The sequence below is a fragment of the Pezoporus flaviventris genome, unplaced genomic scaffold, assembly GCF_033815535.1.
Source record: "Pezoporus flaviventris isolate CSIRO_AGI_PZ_B2104156 unplaced genomic scaffold, CSIRO_AGI_Pfla_v1 ptg000007l, whole genome shotgun sequence".
In the NCBI taxonomy this organism is placed as follows: domain Eukaryota; kingdom Metazoa; phylum Chordata; class Aves; order Psittaciformes; family Psittacidae; genus Pezoporus; species Pezoporus flaviventris.
In genome coordinates, this window is record NW_026892555.1 from 26837334 (window position 1) to 26857475 (window position 20142).

The window sequence follows — 20142 nt, forward strand, 5'->3', positions numbered from 1 at the left end:
CCATTCCAGTGCCTCACCACCCTCACAGTAAAGAACTTCCTCCTTATATCCAGCCTGAACTTCCCCTGTTCAAGTTTGAACCCATTACCCCTTGTCCTATCACTAAAGTCCCTAATGAATCCCCAGCATCCCTATAGACCCCATTCAGATACTGGAAGGCTGCTATGAGGTCTCCATGCAGCCTTCTCTTCTCCAGGCTGAACAGCCCCAACTTTCTCAGCCTGTCTTCATACGGGAGGTGCTCCAGTCCCCTGATCATCCTCGTGGCTCTCCTCTGGACTTGTTCCAACAGTTCCATGTCCTTTTTATGTTGAGGACACCAGAACTGCACACAATACTCCAAGTGAGGTCTCACAAGAGCAGAGTAGAGGGGCAGGATCACCTCCTTCAACCTGCTGGTCATGCTCCTTTTGATGCAGCTCAGGATATGGTTGGCTTTCTGGGCTGCAAGCACATGAGGTATGGTTGATAGAAGTCTTTGAAGCAATTATATGAAAGAAAATAAATCAATCAGATGGAACTGTGGAAGGTACCTCATTGGACATTTTTGTCTAAATCAACATGACTTATGAATCAGCTTTCAAACTGTGGAAAATACAGAGCTTTTTCATTACCAATCAGTCATTTCATGTTTCCAAATGAGCAAGAATATGTGCTTATATTTATCCTCCAATATTTACTTGTAATCTTCATTTAAAATTGTCAGATTGGGAAATTAAGCTTGCATGTGTATGTGCAGAGTTGGGGGATGCACATGCATGTTGGTGTGCATGTCCCTACCAAGGACCACTAACTCATTGGCCAGTTACAACTGAATACAACAGAGGAACAGTTGTCTCTTAAAAAAAGCATACCCTTGAAAGTTTCAGGAAAAGCAAAGAGGTTGCTAGTGGGGAGGAGAACTCTCCTTGTAGGAAAGAAAACTGCAGTTGCTTGAGAGCTTGCTTTTCATAGTAGTCATCATGGGCAAGACACAGTTCAGAGAAAGCCCACAAGAACTGGCTGTGATTTTTGAAATAGGAACATAGAGAATACGGAAGTTCAGATGGTACAGCTTTATAGAGAGAAGGACATGATTGACTCATGACCACTTCGACTATTCACCTAATGCAATTTCAGTGGCCGAAAAATGGCCTTCAATTCAGCTGCCCACATTTTCTTCATAAGTAGTGGAGAGGGACCTGCAATGGTCGCTTTTTTGAGCCCTGCTTTAGTTGTCTAAGACTGAAGTGAACTGTGTATATCTTTTCACAAGTTGGAAAAGGAGGCTATACAATTTAAAAGTCCAGCATTTAGAGAAAAAAAATTGGAAAACGGTGGGTGAGCTTGTATTATGTGTTTAGAGAATAAAATCCTTGATCATTGTTTCACCAAACATGGCAAAATTCAGTGGCCTAGGCTAATAAAGCTAATTAATGTCAAAAATGGAAATTTGCTTGAATTCATTGTTGATTAAGTTAGTTAACACCTGAGAGAGACTCCCAAGGCTCATGGTGAATTTCGTGTGAGCTGGAGGAGCCTGTATATTTTTTTCCCTTAAAAGCTTCAGCTGGAAGCTATTGCTCACAGTTTTAAGATATTTGGCTCAAGGGAGAAATTACTTTGTGAAATCTACAGCTACATTGTGTAATAAGTCACCCAAGATGGGCCAACATGACCTTTGGGGTTAATCATTAGTTGTTATAGTAATTGTTTTAATAGAAACAGTGATGAAGGTGGTCTGAACCTACATATTTCAGAAGACTTTGTCCCAGATTTACCAAAGCATCAAGATGACAGAGCTCCAGACTGAAGTTTTAGGTCAATATGTTTCCTCCCATGATACCAGAATTCATCCAGTTTGAAAACAGTATTTTTTTTTATGTAGAGTTATCCCTGCTGCTCTCCTCCCCAGCAAAGATGAGAATAAGAAGCACTTTGAATGCTGACAAACCTCACCTAAAATACCAAGGCATAGGTAGCCCGGAAACCTGCATCACCGGCACCTGTAATATGTCTGGCAGGGAGGAAAATGTTGACCAATGACCACAAGGGCAATCTGAAAGGAAAAGAAAAAAAAGTAATGTAGAATTCTGTTTGGATTTAGTTGTCAAAATTTGTTTTGTAGAGCTAAGGTGGCAAAAGCAAACACATGCCTATTGAGACAGGGAGGCACAAAAATACAAAATGTAATCAGTTCTAAGTAATGTTAAGTTTGATGGCTTTGTAATGGAAAATAACTGCGGTGCTTGAAGGTAGTTGACATAGTTTCAGGACCTCAGTACAAAAGGTGTGAGAAAAGCAGAATAGAAGGACAGGACCTGGGGATGGGGAGTATCTGGGACTAGCAGATGTCCAGGGTGGGCACAGATAAACTAACTGATAAGTAAAAGGACAGGATGATCGCTATGCTTGGGGTGTTAATAAACCCATTAAGCTGGTGTAAGCATCTACTAGGGAGCATCCCGGACTAGCAGATGTCCAGGATGAGAGCAGTTAAACTAACTGGTAAGTAGGCGGCCAGGATGATCGCTATGTCTGTAATGTTAATTAAGCTTGTTGGGGAAAAGTAAACGACCCTTAAAGACCACCACAATTTTGTATGCATGCCGGAAACTTTTTGGAAAATGATGTAATATGCTCAGTGACCATATAGGGATGACCTGTATAGCAATTCGGAGACACATGTTAGGAGCTATCCCCCGTGTCTCCCGGGGCCGCAATAAAGAATACCTGCTTGTCAACTTGAAACCCTGCTGGCAAGTTTGTTCCTGGAGTTTTCTCCGAATCACTATGTATCAAGCTAGATAGTTCATCCAGTAGCAGCTCTGCAGCATTGTCCCTTATCAGAAGCATAACATATTTTGTCTCTAACAGTTTCTTAATGTCAGCCAAGTGGAAAAGTTTTTGAATTAATAAGTACCTCGCCACCACATGTACAATCATCTCAGGATCCCCCTTCTGGGCATTTGGGCTGTGATACAGATGTTTTATATAGTTGTTATAAATTGCTTAAGGCAAATGCAAAATAATTTGAAATACAAGTTTGCTGCAAAGAAAATTAAGGTTAGTGTCCTACACACCTTTTTTTTTTTTTTTTAATTGATTCTTATTCTGCATCCTCAGTGGATTTAAAATATGCTTCTTTGTTGTATTTTTTTTCCTGTTTCTTTCTCTTAGATTTACATGCATGTTACTAAAGCATGATTTGTGAATGCTGCTGGCCCTGGACAGTTTGAGTTGTGTTGCAGGCTTATGAAAACCCAAGGAAAATGCATTAAAAAATAATGCTCTTTTTAGAGCTCCTTTTCTTACTCGCTGACTTTTAAGAAACAGCTCTTATTTAGGAAATAGCAGTAATCACAGCTATTTTACCTCCACTCTGTGTGAAAGGTGTGGAGTTGGCAAATAGTTCACGACTCAGCCTGGTATCTCTATCACACTCCTACATAACAATAGATTGACCTTAAGAAAATGCCATTACAGAGAACAGCGAAAATCAGGCAGAACAATAGAAGGGAAAGAAGGAGATGAGAAAATAGAAAATCCTTTGAAACAGGGAGCACCCTCCCTGCCTCCTTTCCAGTTTCCAGTTTAGTTTCGTTTCTCTAAGAGAACTGTGTAAGTGCTCGGCTGCTAAAGATCGCCGCTCCTGGAGAGACCGGAGCTTTCCCTGTGAAACAAATATAGAAAGTTAAAAAAGAAACCCAAACAACATTATCGGATCTTTAGGTACACTTCATAAAATCAGTCACGTATTTGAGGGCCCAAGGATGGCATCAGAATGCAAATCAAGACAAATCTGATTGCTATTACAGTCAAACTGAAGTTTTGACCTCTCAGGTTTTGGGAGTTTTTTGTGGTACTGAGGAGAAGGGCTGGTACTACTGAGCCAAGAGAAACAAGATGATTTCTCTAAAATATTCCCATTCTCTAGAGCAAGGTCTGTAAAAAACAGATTTGCAGCTATTCTCCATTCGGCACTTGCACTCTCAGTATTCCCTCAGGAATTCTCTAGCTCCAATAGAGCCTGTGAGACCTGCCCAGGAGATGGAGTCAATCCCACTGCTCAAGATCATAGTCTACAGGGATTGCAAATGATGCTTAACAAGGAGACTGAGGAACTACAGTTTTTTTCCGATTAAACATTGAATAGTGACGTCTTTGAGCATGTGATCATCATACCATGAGGACTGTGCAGTTCTCTTCCAACCCACATCCTAATACCTCTGAGAGGAGTAGAAAGCTGCAGTGAAGAAATTACAATAGTACTTATTGTCTCTCTGTGATCTGAATCTTCGTTTTGACAATATCTTTTGCCTCACTCTGGACTGCAGCTTGAATAGGACCTCCTAAGGTCTTCTGTCTCCAGAGTCCTGGCTCTGCTCCATTCCAACCTGTCCAAATGGCAACTGTCAGATTTGAAAACCAAATCTATATAACTTTGTCTAACAGTATTAATGCAAATTATCATATTTGCAGTTTAAAATATCTAAGGAGGTTATGTGGCTAATATTGATGAATGATCTTTCACAAAGCTTGGGGATCTTCGAGTTCAGAGCAGAAAATGCAAGAAAGTAAATATATAGGAAAAAAATATAACTGTCACAGCAACAACTGTTCCAGTTATATTGGGGTAGTGGAAAAAAAACAAAACAGAAACCAAACCAAACCAAAAAAACAACCAAAGAAAAACCAGAATAAACCCTGAAACAACAAATGTGATTAGTATTACATAATTATTGAAGGTGCTTTTTAAAAAGTAGCCTTATTTCTGAAAAGCACCTAAATATAAAGTAGAAGCCTTAAGGCCTATTTAGTCAGCTCAAAAGGTAGCAAGGCTTTGCTTTTCACAAGGACTTGGCTGAGGTGTTCAAATGAAAGGAAACATCAGTTCAGCAGTCTGACTAAAATGTTACTCTGGAAGTAAGATATTTTATGCAAGATCCTGTCTGTCGATTTGATTTGCTTAACTCATTCTTTTGCATATCCTTCTGTTCACAGAACGAGCAGTAAGTATTCATGCAGCTTTTGCCTTGGCACCAAAGACAAGGAAAGGTGAGAGAGCGCGAAACCTGACTTAAAAACTTGTAGGGGTATGGAAAATTCCAAAAGCTACTATTACTGCTTAGATTAATTGCTTTAATTGATCTTGCTTCCTTTGTAAAATGTAAAAAGGGGATCTACCCTTCCTTTAATAGGAAGCAGCTGTTCATTACAAAGCCCATAGAAAAGAATCCTTTAAATGCTGTTCCAGCAGTCAAACTAATTTCATTTTAAACCCCGCCTAAAATACAATATTTTTTCCTTAAAGCTGGGAGAATTAACACAGCCCAATGTTTGTGATAAAAATACAAGCATACACATACACACACAGAGTCTCTGCAGACAGCTCAGCTTGTTGCAGGAAGAACATAGATTAAGACTCTGAGTACCAACAGCCCATACTCATGCCAGTGAATCACCTTTAAAAGAAGGCAGATTGTATTTAACTTGTGCTTAGCCTTGAAGGCTCAGGTCAGCCTTATCACTCATTAGTAGACTTCACTTCCTTAGACTGCAGAAATGTAAGTCACTTATACGGTAATATAGAAGCTTAAGAAAGATAGAAATGTTCATGCAATCCTTATGTCCAGTATACATTAATAAGATCTTGGACTATGATCTATGTGAGTGTGTAAATCTTGCTTTCTTTACCTGTATCTACAACTCCGTTGATGATAATGGCAGTTTTCATTTACATGAGTTCTTTACTGGGCTGAAGGCAAATATAATCACTTCTTTCCTCAATCCCTATGTGATCTCCAGTAGTGTCACAAGCCAGTTACTCATGAAGTTTGCTAGTATTTCTGTGAAAACTGGTGATAATCTGATAAATCTTACGAAGAATTTTGTGATAGAAGTCCAATTAGATAACAGTAAACTTTCAAAGACTCAACAACTTTTACATGAAATCAGATTTCACTGTTAAGCATAGGGTAGTACAGATCTAAATTCAGTTTACTTAAAATCATTTTTGTGAATTTCACAGTGGCCCTCCATGATATGCTTTATGGTGGACTTGGCAGTCCTGGTTGGACTTGATCTTAAAAGTCTATTTCAACCTAGTTGGCTCTATGATTCTATGGTACAACTTTTAAGTAAAAGTCTGGTGGGATGGGCCTTAGTCACTTTTCACTGGAATTTATTGTTCCAATCGATCTGCATTGAATTTAACAGATCCAGGATTTAGCTGAGTTTTGAATTCTTGTTTTCATTAAGCAGAAGGAAAACCCTTTCTTTAGGAAATTTCCATTCACGTTCGTCAGCTGTTTCATAGATATACAGAAGATAACAGGTAAGAAACTCTCTCTGCAGCTCAAGCTTTTAGCTTTCAATTGTAGGATGTGTCTGTCATTCACTGATATTTACCCTCCTCATCCACAATACAAACATGTGCAACTACAGCTACAAAAGTTCTACTGAATGCAAAGGAGAAACCCAGTTGCATAAAAGTAGTGTATGACTGGTGTTTCTACCACCACATCTGAAGTCTTACAAAAATTTTTAATAGCAGGATAATTACCATGGGGAAAGGATTTCAGAGGGTAGAATTTCAGAACTGACATTCAGAAGTATCATCTTACTAAATCCAGGGAAAGCCAACTTTGTAATACTTTCCCAATTACAGATTTAAAGGAAAAATGAGATGAGCTTATAAAAATTATAATCTCCTCTTTGTATTGAAATTAGTGTTTTCATGTAAAAAGAGTAATACATAAGTTTGTTCAAAACCTAAAAAACGATACCTTGTACCAAGATCTGTTAGGTCTGTTAGAAGGGACCGACTAGTGTGTCATGTTTTCTTTGGAGTCCTTAAATAAGAATAAATTACCATATCATCATATCAGATGTGAATTGCTCCTTTCTAAAAGTTTTGAATTCTTCCACCTAATTGATCCTGGAATGCTCCAATACAGTTTCAAAACCAATTACAAAAGCACATTAACAGTAGTTACACAACAATATAGCTTTATTATGGCCTAGAAGGTATTCTTCCAAACACTCATTTGGATGCAAAACCCCTCTTGGTGTGTTTAAGCACATTGATGTGCCCGCAATTGGGGTCAGTACACCTATGGTCACTTAGGGATCAGTGAACTCTGCAAGTATGGCATATGCCATCAGTGAGGTGTGATGAGAATGGCTGAGGTTTATGGAAATAAATAAGAGATTCATATTAGAGGAAATAAGAATTTATTCAGGAAATACCAAAGTTTCTGTGAAAAAGTATGGATAATATTGTTCCAGAAGGCTGACATTAGGAAACTGAAATTCATCACAAAACCTTGGAAGAATTTCTACACCTTGTGGTCTTGGAAAAGATCTCCCTTTTGACTGGATTTTTTTTTGAAAACACCTCTATCAGCAGCCAAAACGGAACTCAAAGGGCAAATAAAACTTACAGGGAAACAGTGCAGTCAGCATTTTGGGGTCTTTAATGAAAGGTTGGATGATGTCTGATGCTTGAACACTGTCAATGGCAGCTACTGACATAGTGGAGGGAGGGGAGAAGGCAGCTGAGGTGAGGAAACACACTAATAGCCTTCAATTTTGGCTAAGTAACTAGCCAAATAGACTCCCTGAAGAGCCAATGAAGAGCTAGGAGCTCTTCAAAACGGGACATACATCAAGAACTTAATTTACATCTCTTGAATTACCTTCTGGAGGAGTCTCTCCATTGCTTACAGTGAATATTTAAAGAGACTAACCAGTTATTTGGCTAAATTCAGTATGCTTTCTACTTCAGCAGCATCCACTTGAAGCAGATACTGCTGCACCCTCTTCCCTACTTTTCAAATGAAGTGCAGCTCTCAAGCTGATATTCAGATTGCTAATACAATCTTGAGTTTAGTAAACCTTTGACCTACAATGAATACTGGCAGAGATTTACATGGTGGAAAGTAGCTAGTCCTAATTGTACTTATTTATAGAGTGATTCATTACTGTACATAAGCCTCCCAAGTAAATGTCTCCCTTCCCACATTTACTGTTCACTTATCAATGAATAAGTAAATAGAAATAATATCTTGGTGTGGTACCATAGCTACCATTATGCGCATTGCTTCACCAGAGTGCATTGTCATACTACTTCTATGTCAGGTCATGTGAGCAAAAATCATGCACTGTATTGGGAAAAGCTACAGGGAATGTACCAGCAATATCCTGATATAACACCATTGCATGAAATGGACAAGATATTAGGCAAATTAGGATTATGTATAACAATAGGTGTGGTACAAATACCAGATATTGGCTCCTGACAGTTTCTACCTCATGATATTAGGTGATGATCATTCTGAGTATATTGGTAACTCTGAGATACTTGAAGTGATATGGTCATTTATTCAAGATCTCCAAATTATTACTTTAACAGCACAATATTCTCTGGTTGGCATGTAGGTAGATGAAGAGGCAGTATGGGGGGGACCAGGAGAAAAAGTACTTGGCAGTTTAGGTAAGAGTGAGGAAAAGAGTGGAAAAGCTGGATAAGTAGGAAGACCCACAGTTATACTAATGACCAAACATCTGATGTAGCAAACAACAGAGAATAACATGTCTCAGAAAAGGAGCCATCATAGCCGGATTTATATTCACAACTATTGACGTTATGAAAATTCATAAAAATAGGTGGCATAGGTTGATTTTGATTTACTTTGTTTTTTGGACTGGATGTTAACATTAAATGCAGCACTGGACAAGAATCATAGGAAACCAAATCAGATTAAACATTGTTGGTTTAGAGACAGCAGAGGAAATAACTTGGGACACAGTTATATAAATGGCTCATCAGGTAGCAACTCATAAAAAACATAAATAAGTTTGGCAGCAAGGACAACAGGATCTTTGTCATACTCCTTGTTGAACTTGCTAAAAACAAATCCCATGTACATTAACTTTTGAGATTCAGACAAATATCTGCATCTTCTTGGAAACTAAAGAATCCTGCAGATTCATGTGATTTCCTGGTGGATATTGTTAGAATTATATCTGATTTCAGTTTCCACTCAGGAAGTGACTCTTCTACCTAACTGATGCTATCAGTTCTCTGAGGGGGCTTTTACTTCCCCTCCGTAATGCAGAAGCCTTCATCTCTGCTTTGCTGCTGATGACTGTTGACCACCATATTTCTCAGTGGTGACTGATGAACTGAATTAGCTGTGCTATAGCTTTGGAGACCCTTAGAGACTCTGATTTTTAAGTCCCTAAATTAAGATGAAGTTAAGCCACAATAATTTATTTGATGTTTCATAAGTTGTTTGGCTGTTTGGACACTGCATGGTCAGATCAGGTTATGATGTCTTTCTTCACTACTGTGAAAAGAAAGGCAAGATCTTCAGAGCTAGTGATTCCCTGCCAGCATTTATTTTACTTAGTGCATTTGCTTCTCTGCAGTGTTGTGAATTGAGATCAGCAAGTGTACTTTCTAAGAAACTGCAATGGTTAGTAACAGATGTGTGCAGACATGGATGGTTATCTAGGTTATCTATGCACCAAAATAGATTCAAGCCTGCATTTTGTTTCAGAAACATTATTTGGTTTCACGCGCTTAGTTAAGCATTTCTGTTAGCCTTAGCCTCTAAACAAGAGCTTGTATATTATTAAACGAGAACGCTGGCATGATTTATGTCTTAAATTGCTCTTCACCAGCTTCTCACAGAACACCAAAATGAAAGGTGACCACTGTTTCTTATTCCCTGAAGTCTTAAAAGAAGCATATATTGGGGTCCCTTCCTTCTTTATCCAAAACTCACCTGTGAAATTGTCTTAGCAGTATGCTGTTATTGGAAAACTGAGCTCTTCTTATTCTGACCTTAGGTGCACCAATAATTGGCTGACATGGTGACAGCTGATGAGCAGGTGATTACGTCAGTAGATGTTGATTATGGCCATCTGCAATTTTCAAAGGAAATGTCTTTCTTATTTGCTTTTCTGCTGACACAGTCCAATCCAAAGGTAGCTACAAACTTTTGTGTAGGAATTTCTTTTGCCATGGATTTTGCTTAGACAGACACTGATCAGAGAGTTCTTATAAAAGAAAATTTCCCAATCTCATATTAACTAACCATTGACAATGTTTACATGGTGTCTCATGATGACCCTGGTTACTCTCTAAATGTGAGTCACTGTCCCGTGCATAAAGAGCAAGTAGCATAGTTCCAGTTTCAAATAGAGAGTTTCTGATCAAATACAAATCTCGCCATTTTCTGGGAAGCCTAGATATCTCTGTCCACAGTTATTTCTTCTTATACTTGACATAACTAGGTTAATTCAATTTTTGCTGTGAATCCTGAAATTCAGCAGGGCCTGGTATTCATTCTGTATGTAAAGGGCTGTAACCTCTTGCTTTCTGAACAACTTGGTAGATTTCATTGCTATTTCAGCCTTTAGGGTCATCACCATTCCAGGTGTAAATTTTTATTTCAGGTTTGAAATAACCATACCCTGCATTTGTGAAGTACATTTCATTCAGGAGAGAATATCCAAAAGAATATAATCTAGAATGGGGATTTTCATCCTACTGCTTGGATATCCTACAGTTCTGTGGACTGCTCTTTAGGAGGCTTTTAGAAGGCAAGAAAAATAAATTTGGGGGTGTTGGTTGATGAGAAAATGAACATGAGCTGGCAGTGTGCGCTTGCAGCCCAGAAAGCCAACCCTATCCTGGGCTGCATCAAAAGGAGCATGACCAGCAGGTCAAAGGAGATGATCCTGCCCTCTGCTCTTGTGAGACCTCACTTGGAGTATTGTGTGCAGTTCTGGTGTCCTCAACATGAAAAGGACATGGAACTGTTGGAACAAGTCCAGAGGAGGGCCACGAGGATGATCAGGGGACTGGAGCACCTCCTGTATGAAGACAGGCTGCGAAAGTTTAGGCTGTTCAGCCTGGAGAAGAGAAGGCTGCGTGGAGACCTCATAGCAGCCTTCCAGTATCTGAAGGGGGCCTATAGGGATGCTGGGGAGGGACTCTTCATTAGAGACTGTAGTGACAGGACAAGAGGTAATGGGTTAAAACTTAAACAGGGGAAGTTTAGGTTGGATATAAGGAGGAAATTCTTTCCTGTTAGGGTGGTGAGGCACTGGAATGGGTTGCCCAGGGAGGTTGTGAATGCTCCATCCCTGGCAGTGTTCAAGACCAGGTTGGAAGAGTCCTTGGATGATACGATTTAGCGTAAGGTGTCCCTGGCCATGGCAGGGGGGGTTGGAACTTGATGATCCTAAGGTCCTTTCCAACCCTAACTATTCAATGATTCTATGATTCTAAATTCTTTTATTTTTTATTTTATTTCCAGGTCTGCAAATACTTCTGGTAGGAACACATCTGTATGGGTCCACAACTCTATCAGAAGTATGTAAGAGTTCACAAATCAAAAGAATCTGTAAAATGTCATAACAGAAGCTACTAAAATGTGTCTGCTACTAGGGTCCAGTTAGATTTTTGCCCCGGTAATTAAACAACAATTTATTCTCCTTAAACAGTTTGTTGGAGAGGTTGTAAACTATAGTATGTATCAGTAGTCAGTATCATGTCCCATACATGTTTAAAATCACAAAATACCACAAAACCACTTTTTCATTTCTGAAGAACTTTTTAATAATGTATATTTTTTTTAATTTAAGAATTGTATATTTTAATAACATGTATTTGCATCACTACTGTTAGTAATTTTTGCTATGATCTGTTATTCCCAAAACATTTCTTGCATAATTCTAGAACTTTTTAATATTCACCTATTTGATACTCACCATTTAATATTTAATATTCATTTAATATTCACCATAAGCAAATTTATATAATAGCAAAAAATTATTCAAAGTAGGATAGGCACTGAACATTCATCCTGTTTTGGTAAATGAGTGGGAGAAGGGAAGAGAGAAACATAGCTGATAGTCTGCTGTGACATCAGTGACACCAAAACAGGTGCTAGGTGGATATATCTTCAAAGTAGCACAGTTCCTTTAAGTGTGGCATTGTTGTCTTTTTGCATACTTATTTTACACTTCATCTAAGCGGCAATCAAACTGAGAGGAATTTTCTGAGCTATCATATTTTTAATTGATTTCCTATTGAAAAGCTGTTTTTGGGAACAAAGTCTGGATTTAGGGGCTGAGATATGTGAATCAAAAGAAACATTTTTCTTTTAGTCCAGTTCATACCTTGACTGAAATAAACATTTCTTCCTCAGAAGATATCACTTAAAAAAAAATCTTAGGACATGCATATTCTGTATCAAATAAAACTATCTAAGAATCCAGTAGTTCAGAAAACAAATGTAGGGAATAAAAGGGGCAGACAGTGTGTTGTGTGGAGATGGTCCAGCACATCTCTAACAGCCACATGGAATTATTTCCCATAATGTGAAAAAGTTTCAGCCATGGTTCCCAATAAAGGTTGCAGAGCTTGTTTGGTGGTTGATTAGCTGCACAGTGCTGCAGTGCTGTTAGAGCTGAGATAGGAATATGGAACCTGCAAGGCCAAGGAATGGGTCAAACAGAGAAATAAAGCACGTGGGAAAGGAAGCAGGAGTCAAAGGAAGCAGGAACAGGCAGGGGACTCTGTTTATTCTTCCAAGTGACTCAAAACACTCAGTACATGCCACTGAGAATATTATTCTATTTTACTTGAGGGAATATTTGTTTAGATGAAGATTAAACTAAGAAATTTCAGATCTATGGGAACAAAGTCCTGTGATGCATTATTACCCATTGTGCAGGACTATTTCTCTGAAACATTACTGGAGGTCTGAAAAAAATAACAGGAAGGACAGTTACATAAAATATTTTTAATGCAATTTAAAATTCCATGTGGTCATGTGCTTCCAATCCCTCATTCAAAAAAATACTGTCCAGTTGCTGTAAATACTTTGGCTTTTGATTTTAAGATTCTTCTGATAATTCTTCAAAGCTAAAATAATATAAAGGGATAATTGTGAGCTCCACTGAGCTATTTGCAGAAGCACTCAGAAAGAAGTACCTGTCTTTATTGCTGCTTTCCACACACAATATCTTCTTATACAGAGAAGAAACTTTTTCTGTAAGTGCAGCAACCACTAATAGCATCTAATGAGGATCAAGGGAAAAATAAGTTCTTTCCCACGTATTTCTTTCAATGCTGGTAGAAAAGCTCATCTTATTTGTGGTTTTAATTAAGAACACATAAATACATATTTTTAGAATAGCTTCTTTCTGCCTTCTTCTGACCATTTTACTGCTCAGACACAGAGCTCTATGTTCAGACAAACTTTCACCATCCTTATGGGCAGAGAGCATCAGAGAAATTCATGTTTCTGTCTTGTCTTAGTGTGAGCACAACTGACTTTAGTTAACATATAAATAAAGAAATTAACATCAAAACAGGGGACATTTTTTGTATACTTAGCTTGGAACAAGCTAGCAAATGAATGTTTCTTATCATTATACATGTTAATGTACATTAACAATATGAAAGTAGAAAAACAATGTCCTTTAGGAACATTTCAGATTTTTTAGTGGTGATACGTGTTTTGTTTTTTTTTAATATTAGCAAATATTAAAGATAGGACTGAGCATAAAGGGTGATAACAAAGAGCAAGCCAAGTTTTCAGAAGCAATTCTTGGTGATAAATGCTCACCTTGTGCTCACTGATTACTGACTTTTGGGACTCAAAATAAAGAATCCCCAAATCACTATATATATAAAGCTGCTGTATATCTGGGTACATTTTTTTACTTTTTCTGCATTACCAAAGACAAATTACACAGCACAAGATTCAGACAGAAACCCTAAACCCGTAGGCCTGGCAGGTTGTTGCAGGACATCAGCAGAAAGCATGTTTTACCCTTGCAGAGGTCAGTTAGACGAGCTGACAGTGCAAGGAACAGCACCCAGACCAGAAGATTAATGCTGATGAGTTTAGGCATGTCGAGAGCTATACATGATCTTTCTGAAGCCCCTTTCATCCATAGGCACATAATTCTGGCTAAATATCCTTTTACACCTCAAAGGAGGCTCTTCAAAACTCTCCACTGAGCCCAGCCTGTTAACTCCCACAGCTTTTCGGTTGATTTGAAGCTTCTGAATTGGGCATCAGACCCCTTTCTTTACCTGTACACAAGACAAAACATAATTTAGCTAAGTGACCTCAAAGACCTAGGGGTAAGCTGTAAAATAACAGTTAAGCTCTGTAATATTAGCTGTGGTTTTATATACAAAATATTTATATTGCTTTTGCTAAATTTTCACTGGAGCATCTACATAACTTTGGCTACTAATGCCTGAGAGAAACATTTGGCTTGCAGACACCTTGGCATGTATGTCATGTAATATTATTCTCCTTTTTTTAGATTGCTAAAAGCAATTACCAACAGAAATTGTGCTTTTGAACAGTTCGTCTGTGAGTGCTGTTTAAAGTTGTAATCCTCATCTTTTGACCAAATTCCATAAAGATAGTAATCCTGTTTTGTCAACACAGATAGCTGAAGTTCAGACTCTAAGTCTGTTGTTGCTATTGCAGAAACCAGTCAGATCAGATGAGATTCCAACAGCAAGTGGAGAACAAGCAGGAGGAGCTGCTAATCTGTTTGGAATCAAATAGTATACCTTGTTATATGTGATTATGAAGTTGTGGTGGTTTATGTTTTATGTGCTATGGGGTTGAATTTCTGGGACTGCAGGCTTAGTTTATCATTCCATTGAACTTTGTATTGACGTATTCCTGGTCTAGTGGAAGGTGTTTCTGCCCATGGCAGGGGGGTTGGAACTAGATGATATTTAAGGTCCCTTCCAACCCAAACCATTCAATGATTCTATGATTCAGGGAATGCAAACTGCTGCTGTCCAGGCTGGCTTTAAGCCCACACGTAGCCATAACTGACCTGGGACGTCAGGCTTTCTGCAAGGATGTTCATCCTGGCTTGAAGGCCTCTGAAGCCCATGTTGTCCGGGACTGTCTGGCTGAGCTGTACACACCTCACAAGAGTGATATTTGTGTTTACATTTAATTCAATGACTTTCTGCTTATGTGCTACAACCCTTAACACCTCACAAACAAAAGCTGCTGTAGGACCTGGTTTGAGGGGTGTGACAGAAGAACATGCTCGTTCAGTTTGGATCCCTGTAGGAAAAGGATCTCAGCCTAGTGACATATTGCCGGAGTCATCTTGTTTTCTACATATGCCTCACCTCTGCCTGCTCCAGCAGGAGAGCAGTTCGTGGATCTGTTGGGTGCACTGCTCTGACCTACTAGTGAATGGCTTAAAGAACCTTTAGGGTGACATTTTAGTGACAATGATAAGATTCTAAGTGCAGAAACAGCAGCTCCTTTGCTGTGCAGAGCACTATCTTTTGGTTCCCTCTCACAGAGATTTTCTCTTTTATTCCGTGCTGTTTTCTATAATGTAGTCTGAAATTACTAATTTGTAGTGCTAAGTAATAAACTACTGAAGAACAAATACCAGCAAAAGTGGATAGCACTTTTTGATACTTTAAAGGCAGAAAATATGCAAATTAAAATATTGTAGTCTTATATAAACAAACTAGTCCTATCTGTTAATTATTTAAAAGATCATGGAATCACAGAATATTTAAGGTTGGAAAGGACCTTTTAATCATCTAATTCCAACCCCCCTGCTATGGGCAGGGAGGCCTCACACTAGATCAATCCATTTAAAAGAGAATCTTTTAAACTTTGAATAGGAAACACACATTTTGCAGTGTAACTTGTTTGCTCCAGCAACAGTATTAAACTGTGTAGTTTTGTCACTTCCCAGGGTATTTTATTCCAGGGAGCACATACCATTATTGGCAGGTGTATGAAATTTCTCTCCTTCCTACACATGCTTGTCTGCTTGGTGGTTCTTCTTTAGGGGTGCCTTCTAGGTCCTTTATCTGCTCTCTCCACTTGCACATGAATTGGTGCTAATCAAATACACCCGTGGCTGTCATTTTTAATTTGCTGAAATACATTTTCTATACTATGGGAATGGCTTGCTGCTGCTGGTAGGCTGTGATCTTCACAACCACTGTGTGACCCCTCAGCCCAGGGTGACCTTATAATCTGAGTCTACAGGAAAAGGATTCGCTAGGAATGTGATGTTATCTCTGAGCCTGAGGGCTTTCACAAAGATCCCCAAGAAAATAGCAGTGATGTAAAGTGGTGGGAGAGAAAATCTGCAACTGAACTCACAGTGATGACTTGCAAACTCTGAATATCCACTAAACCTGAGTGCAAAAATATAGTTCTCAGTCATCATTTTTTCTGTGGCAAGGTCACGAATGTTTTTGATGAATAAAAAATGCATAGTATAAAAGAATTGAGTCCTGCAAGGCAGTAAACAACCTTGAAATTTTTCCTTTTATCTGTCATTTCTGAAGTCCTGAGACAGGCTGTTAAATCTAGAAATATTAATGCTGAATCTCTGTAAAGTGTGTGGAATTGCCATGCATGGAGACAGAACATTGATTCAGGCAATATTAATACCATTTTCCAAAAAAAAAAAAAATCCAGGTCAAAAGCCTTTTAAAAAGGGTTATTTTTTTTCTTTTTTTTCTGATCTAAGCAGGCAAAGACATGATTTAGCTAGCACTCTGACACAGATGTCTTATCCAAGCCAAAAACTATGATATTTCATGTTGAAACTCAGCAAGAATCAATGTGTCAGTTCTTAATTATATTTTTACTTGCCTGTTTTTGGAATATTTTGTTGATTTTGTTTTGGGTTTTGTTTTAGTCATTAGGATATAATCCCATTTCTAGTACAGGAAAGCACAACCCGCATGAAGTCTTCTTTGTGCCAAGGTTAAGATGCTGCCTCTGAGACAAGGCCTGTGGCGGGGGGTTTGGAACTAAGGTCCCTTCCAACCAAAACCATTCTGTAATTTTATGATTCTATGATAGGAAATTTAAAGTGGTACATCTAGGAGGCTCATGAAGACGTACACAGGTGCTACACAAGAAACACCAGAGTGCTTTAGCTGTAAAAACTGAACAGTTCAAGCCTTTTACTATGGGCTCTCTGCAGGAAGGTCTGCATCATAAATCAAGTGAAGTCAATAAGGCTTTTCATTGTGTTTCAGCAAGAATTAAAGCAGTTATTAGAGTATATTCTTGACCTTGTCTTCTTAGCAGGCACTCTGCATATTTCTGATCATCTGTACTGCACACTCCTGACTGATGAAATAGCAGTAGCTAAACTGATAACTCACTCTGTCTTAAGAGAGAGACAGCTGCTTCAGAGATGTTAGCAGGACAGTTTGATCCCCTCTTACAGGGTGCCACTGTTTATGTCTGCTCTGCTTTTATATTTAAGCGATTATACCACAGGTTATCCATGGAGCTGAAATTAACCTAATTTTGTCCACTACATGGTATCACAGTATGTGGAGTGTTATCAGAGATAAGGAATGGGAAGGTTTTTTTGCTACTGGCCTATAAATAAAATGTTTGTGTGTCAGGGCAGGATAGGATTTTTGGCCTCAGTATGATAAAATTATACAGACTAGCCCTAGTAGACCATGTTATCATAGATGTGCAGTAGCACAGAAGTAACTTAACCCATCAAAGAGAACAGATGAGCACTAATCTTGCAAGGAACGTAAATTTTGTGTAATAAAACGGTAAATATGCTTTATATCTCTATAGCCCACACTAGATGTATCGTGTACACACACATGCATACATACATACACACATTCCGCCCCAAGATTCAGAGCAGGTCATTCCTTCTAACAGAATTATTAAACCAAATATTCAAAATAAGTCTGTAATTTTACTTTCTCCTATCATTTTCAAAAACACCTCTTGTGGATTGTTTTTTTTCTTCTTAATTCTCCCATTGACATGAGTGAGACTTGCTAATTTAGAACACTTTTTATATATTTTTCCCCAAGCTTGCACCCAGGTAAGAGTGGAGCTTTTATTATTTCACACTGGATTTTCAGGTAGAGCAAAGTGGAGGAGGAAGGACACACCTATACATTATACATCATACGTTATAAATTATACATTATACATTATGCATAACATAGGCTTTGTTATAACCCTGTTCTTAAGCTCCAGTCTTTTACATCAGGGTGTGTAAATGAAAACTGCCTGACATATGAGTAACTAGAATAATACAGCTGAAGGTATTAATGGTTCTCTGCAATTGCACAACATTCATGAAGTCATGAACTCAAGCCTACTGAGCAACATGGCTGGAGTTTCTACATAAGCGATCTCCTCAGGGCAGAAGATAAATTAAGGTTTATTGACTTTTCCCCAGACAAGACCTTTTCTAGCAAATATTCTTGTAAAGGTAAAAGGTATGAGGAAAACTGGTTGCTATCAAATTTGCTTCAATTAAATATAATTCAAATGCAAGTCAAACTAACTGACCTGACCAAAAGAAGAAATAAACCACATAATAGACCACCTCTTGTTCAGTGTTATTGATCCAGCAGAATGGATAATATGTAGTTATCTAATGTAGCACTTCATGTGCTCAGAGCTAAGAACTCATTCACAGAGAGTAATTTATTTGGTTATAGAAAAAGCTTGTAGAATTAACAAATGACTCCTTTCTTTTTCCTCTGTTCAATACTTCTGGCACTGCCCTTTGTGCACAGATAAGTGCTACTTGACTTGAAATGTAAAGAAATAGCATCCCACAGCTGCCTGTACCCAGGCAATTTGCCATTAAGTGAAACATGCCAAAGCAGATTTCAGCAAAATGCAGCAGTGACTTGTTGCAGTGTGAGTGAGAAACATGTAGAAGCCCTGTCGAGCATCAGTGTGCTTGTTGCTCCCACTCCCACTCCCACTCCACACACACCAGTGCCTCACAGGGCACAAGTTTTTATGCAATGTAGTGTAAGTAGAGAACAGCCGACTTCAGAGAATGTGTAATGGGCTTAAACTGCACAGCAATTACATAACCATAGGTCTTGAAGGACTTTAAAAAAAGAACAGCTTCCCCTCTGGTTACCAAGATTTAATAATTAAACCTGAGTTTCATCAACATGACAATTCCCATCAAGTCCACTGTGCTTCTAAATCTGCTAACCACATTTCTTAACCACCAGAAGAAAATCTGATACTGCAACTAAGAGCTGACTGAAAACTTAACAGGACAAAATATTCGTTCTTTCATGTTGGTAAAATTTGTAAGAACTTAGAAAATGTACATTTTTAGAGAGGTGAGACTGTATTAGATTTTAATGACAGTGATATCAGTAACAAAAGGTGCATGGAATTTGTGCTACCAAACCTTTACAATAAGCTGCAACCAAAAACCTGTATCTGTCTGCCTTTTTAACAATGAAAATTTTCATATCGACATTGGAGCACCAACATTTCCCACAGAAATTACATTTTCTTAATATTTTTGTTTATAAATACTAGGGTATCTGGTTAAGAGGATATCCTTCCTTCAAATAATAGACAGTCTCTAAATATTTGCCTGTCTCCAAATGAAACACAATATCTATCAGCATAAAAGATTCACTTCCACTAAATACAACATGTTTTTTAAAAGCTTTATAATGGCAAATTCCCTCCCAGAATATTTCAGTTGTCCACAATGCTATATAAACCATCATTTCTCTTAGTAGTGAAATATTAAACTTATCCCACTTGGCTTTTTTGATTGAAGATTTTTCAGCATAAGAAGGCTTTTGTATTATTTATAATAATGGTAAAGTTTTCATATGTCAGGCCACTTGGCTTTATCAATGCCACTGCAAAATAGAAAATGTTTTCTTTCACTGCTACTTCATAAAATGCTGTGTTTCTGGTACCTAAGGTAGTTTTAAGCTCTGCGACATTAGAAAAGCTTAGGAAATTGTAGCTTTACTGCTTAAAGCATAGCATTAAAAGTTCTATTCTGCACTGACTGTAATGGACTATTACTGTCCTTAACATAATGTTATGTCTCATGTTATGCACTAGAAATTAGACATGACATTTCCTGTTCAACTGCAAGTTTCATTGTTCCCAGTATATGTGTTCTGAATAACATTACTATATTTCCATGAATCTAGACTATTTTGTGCCCGTAAGAGTATGAAGCTGTGCAGCTGTGTCGACTAAGCAAAGGGACTAATGATCCTAAATACTTAACAGTTAACACTAATTTAAAAAATGACCATATGTTTACTTTCATTCA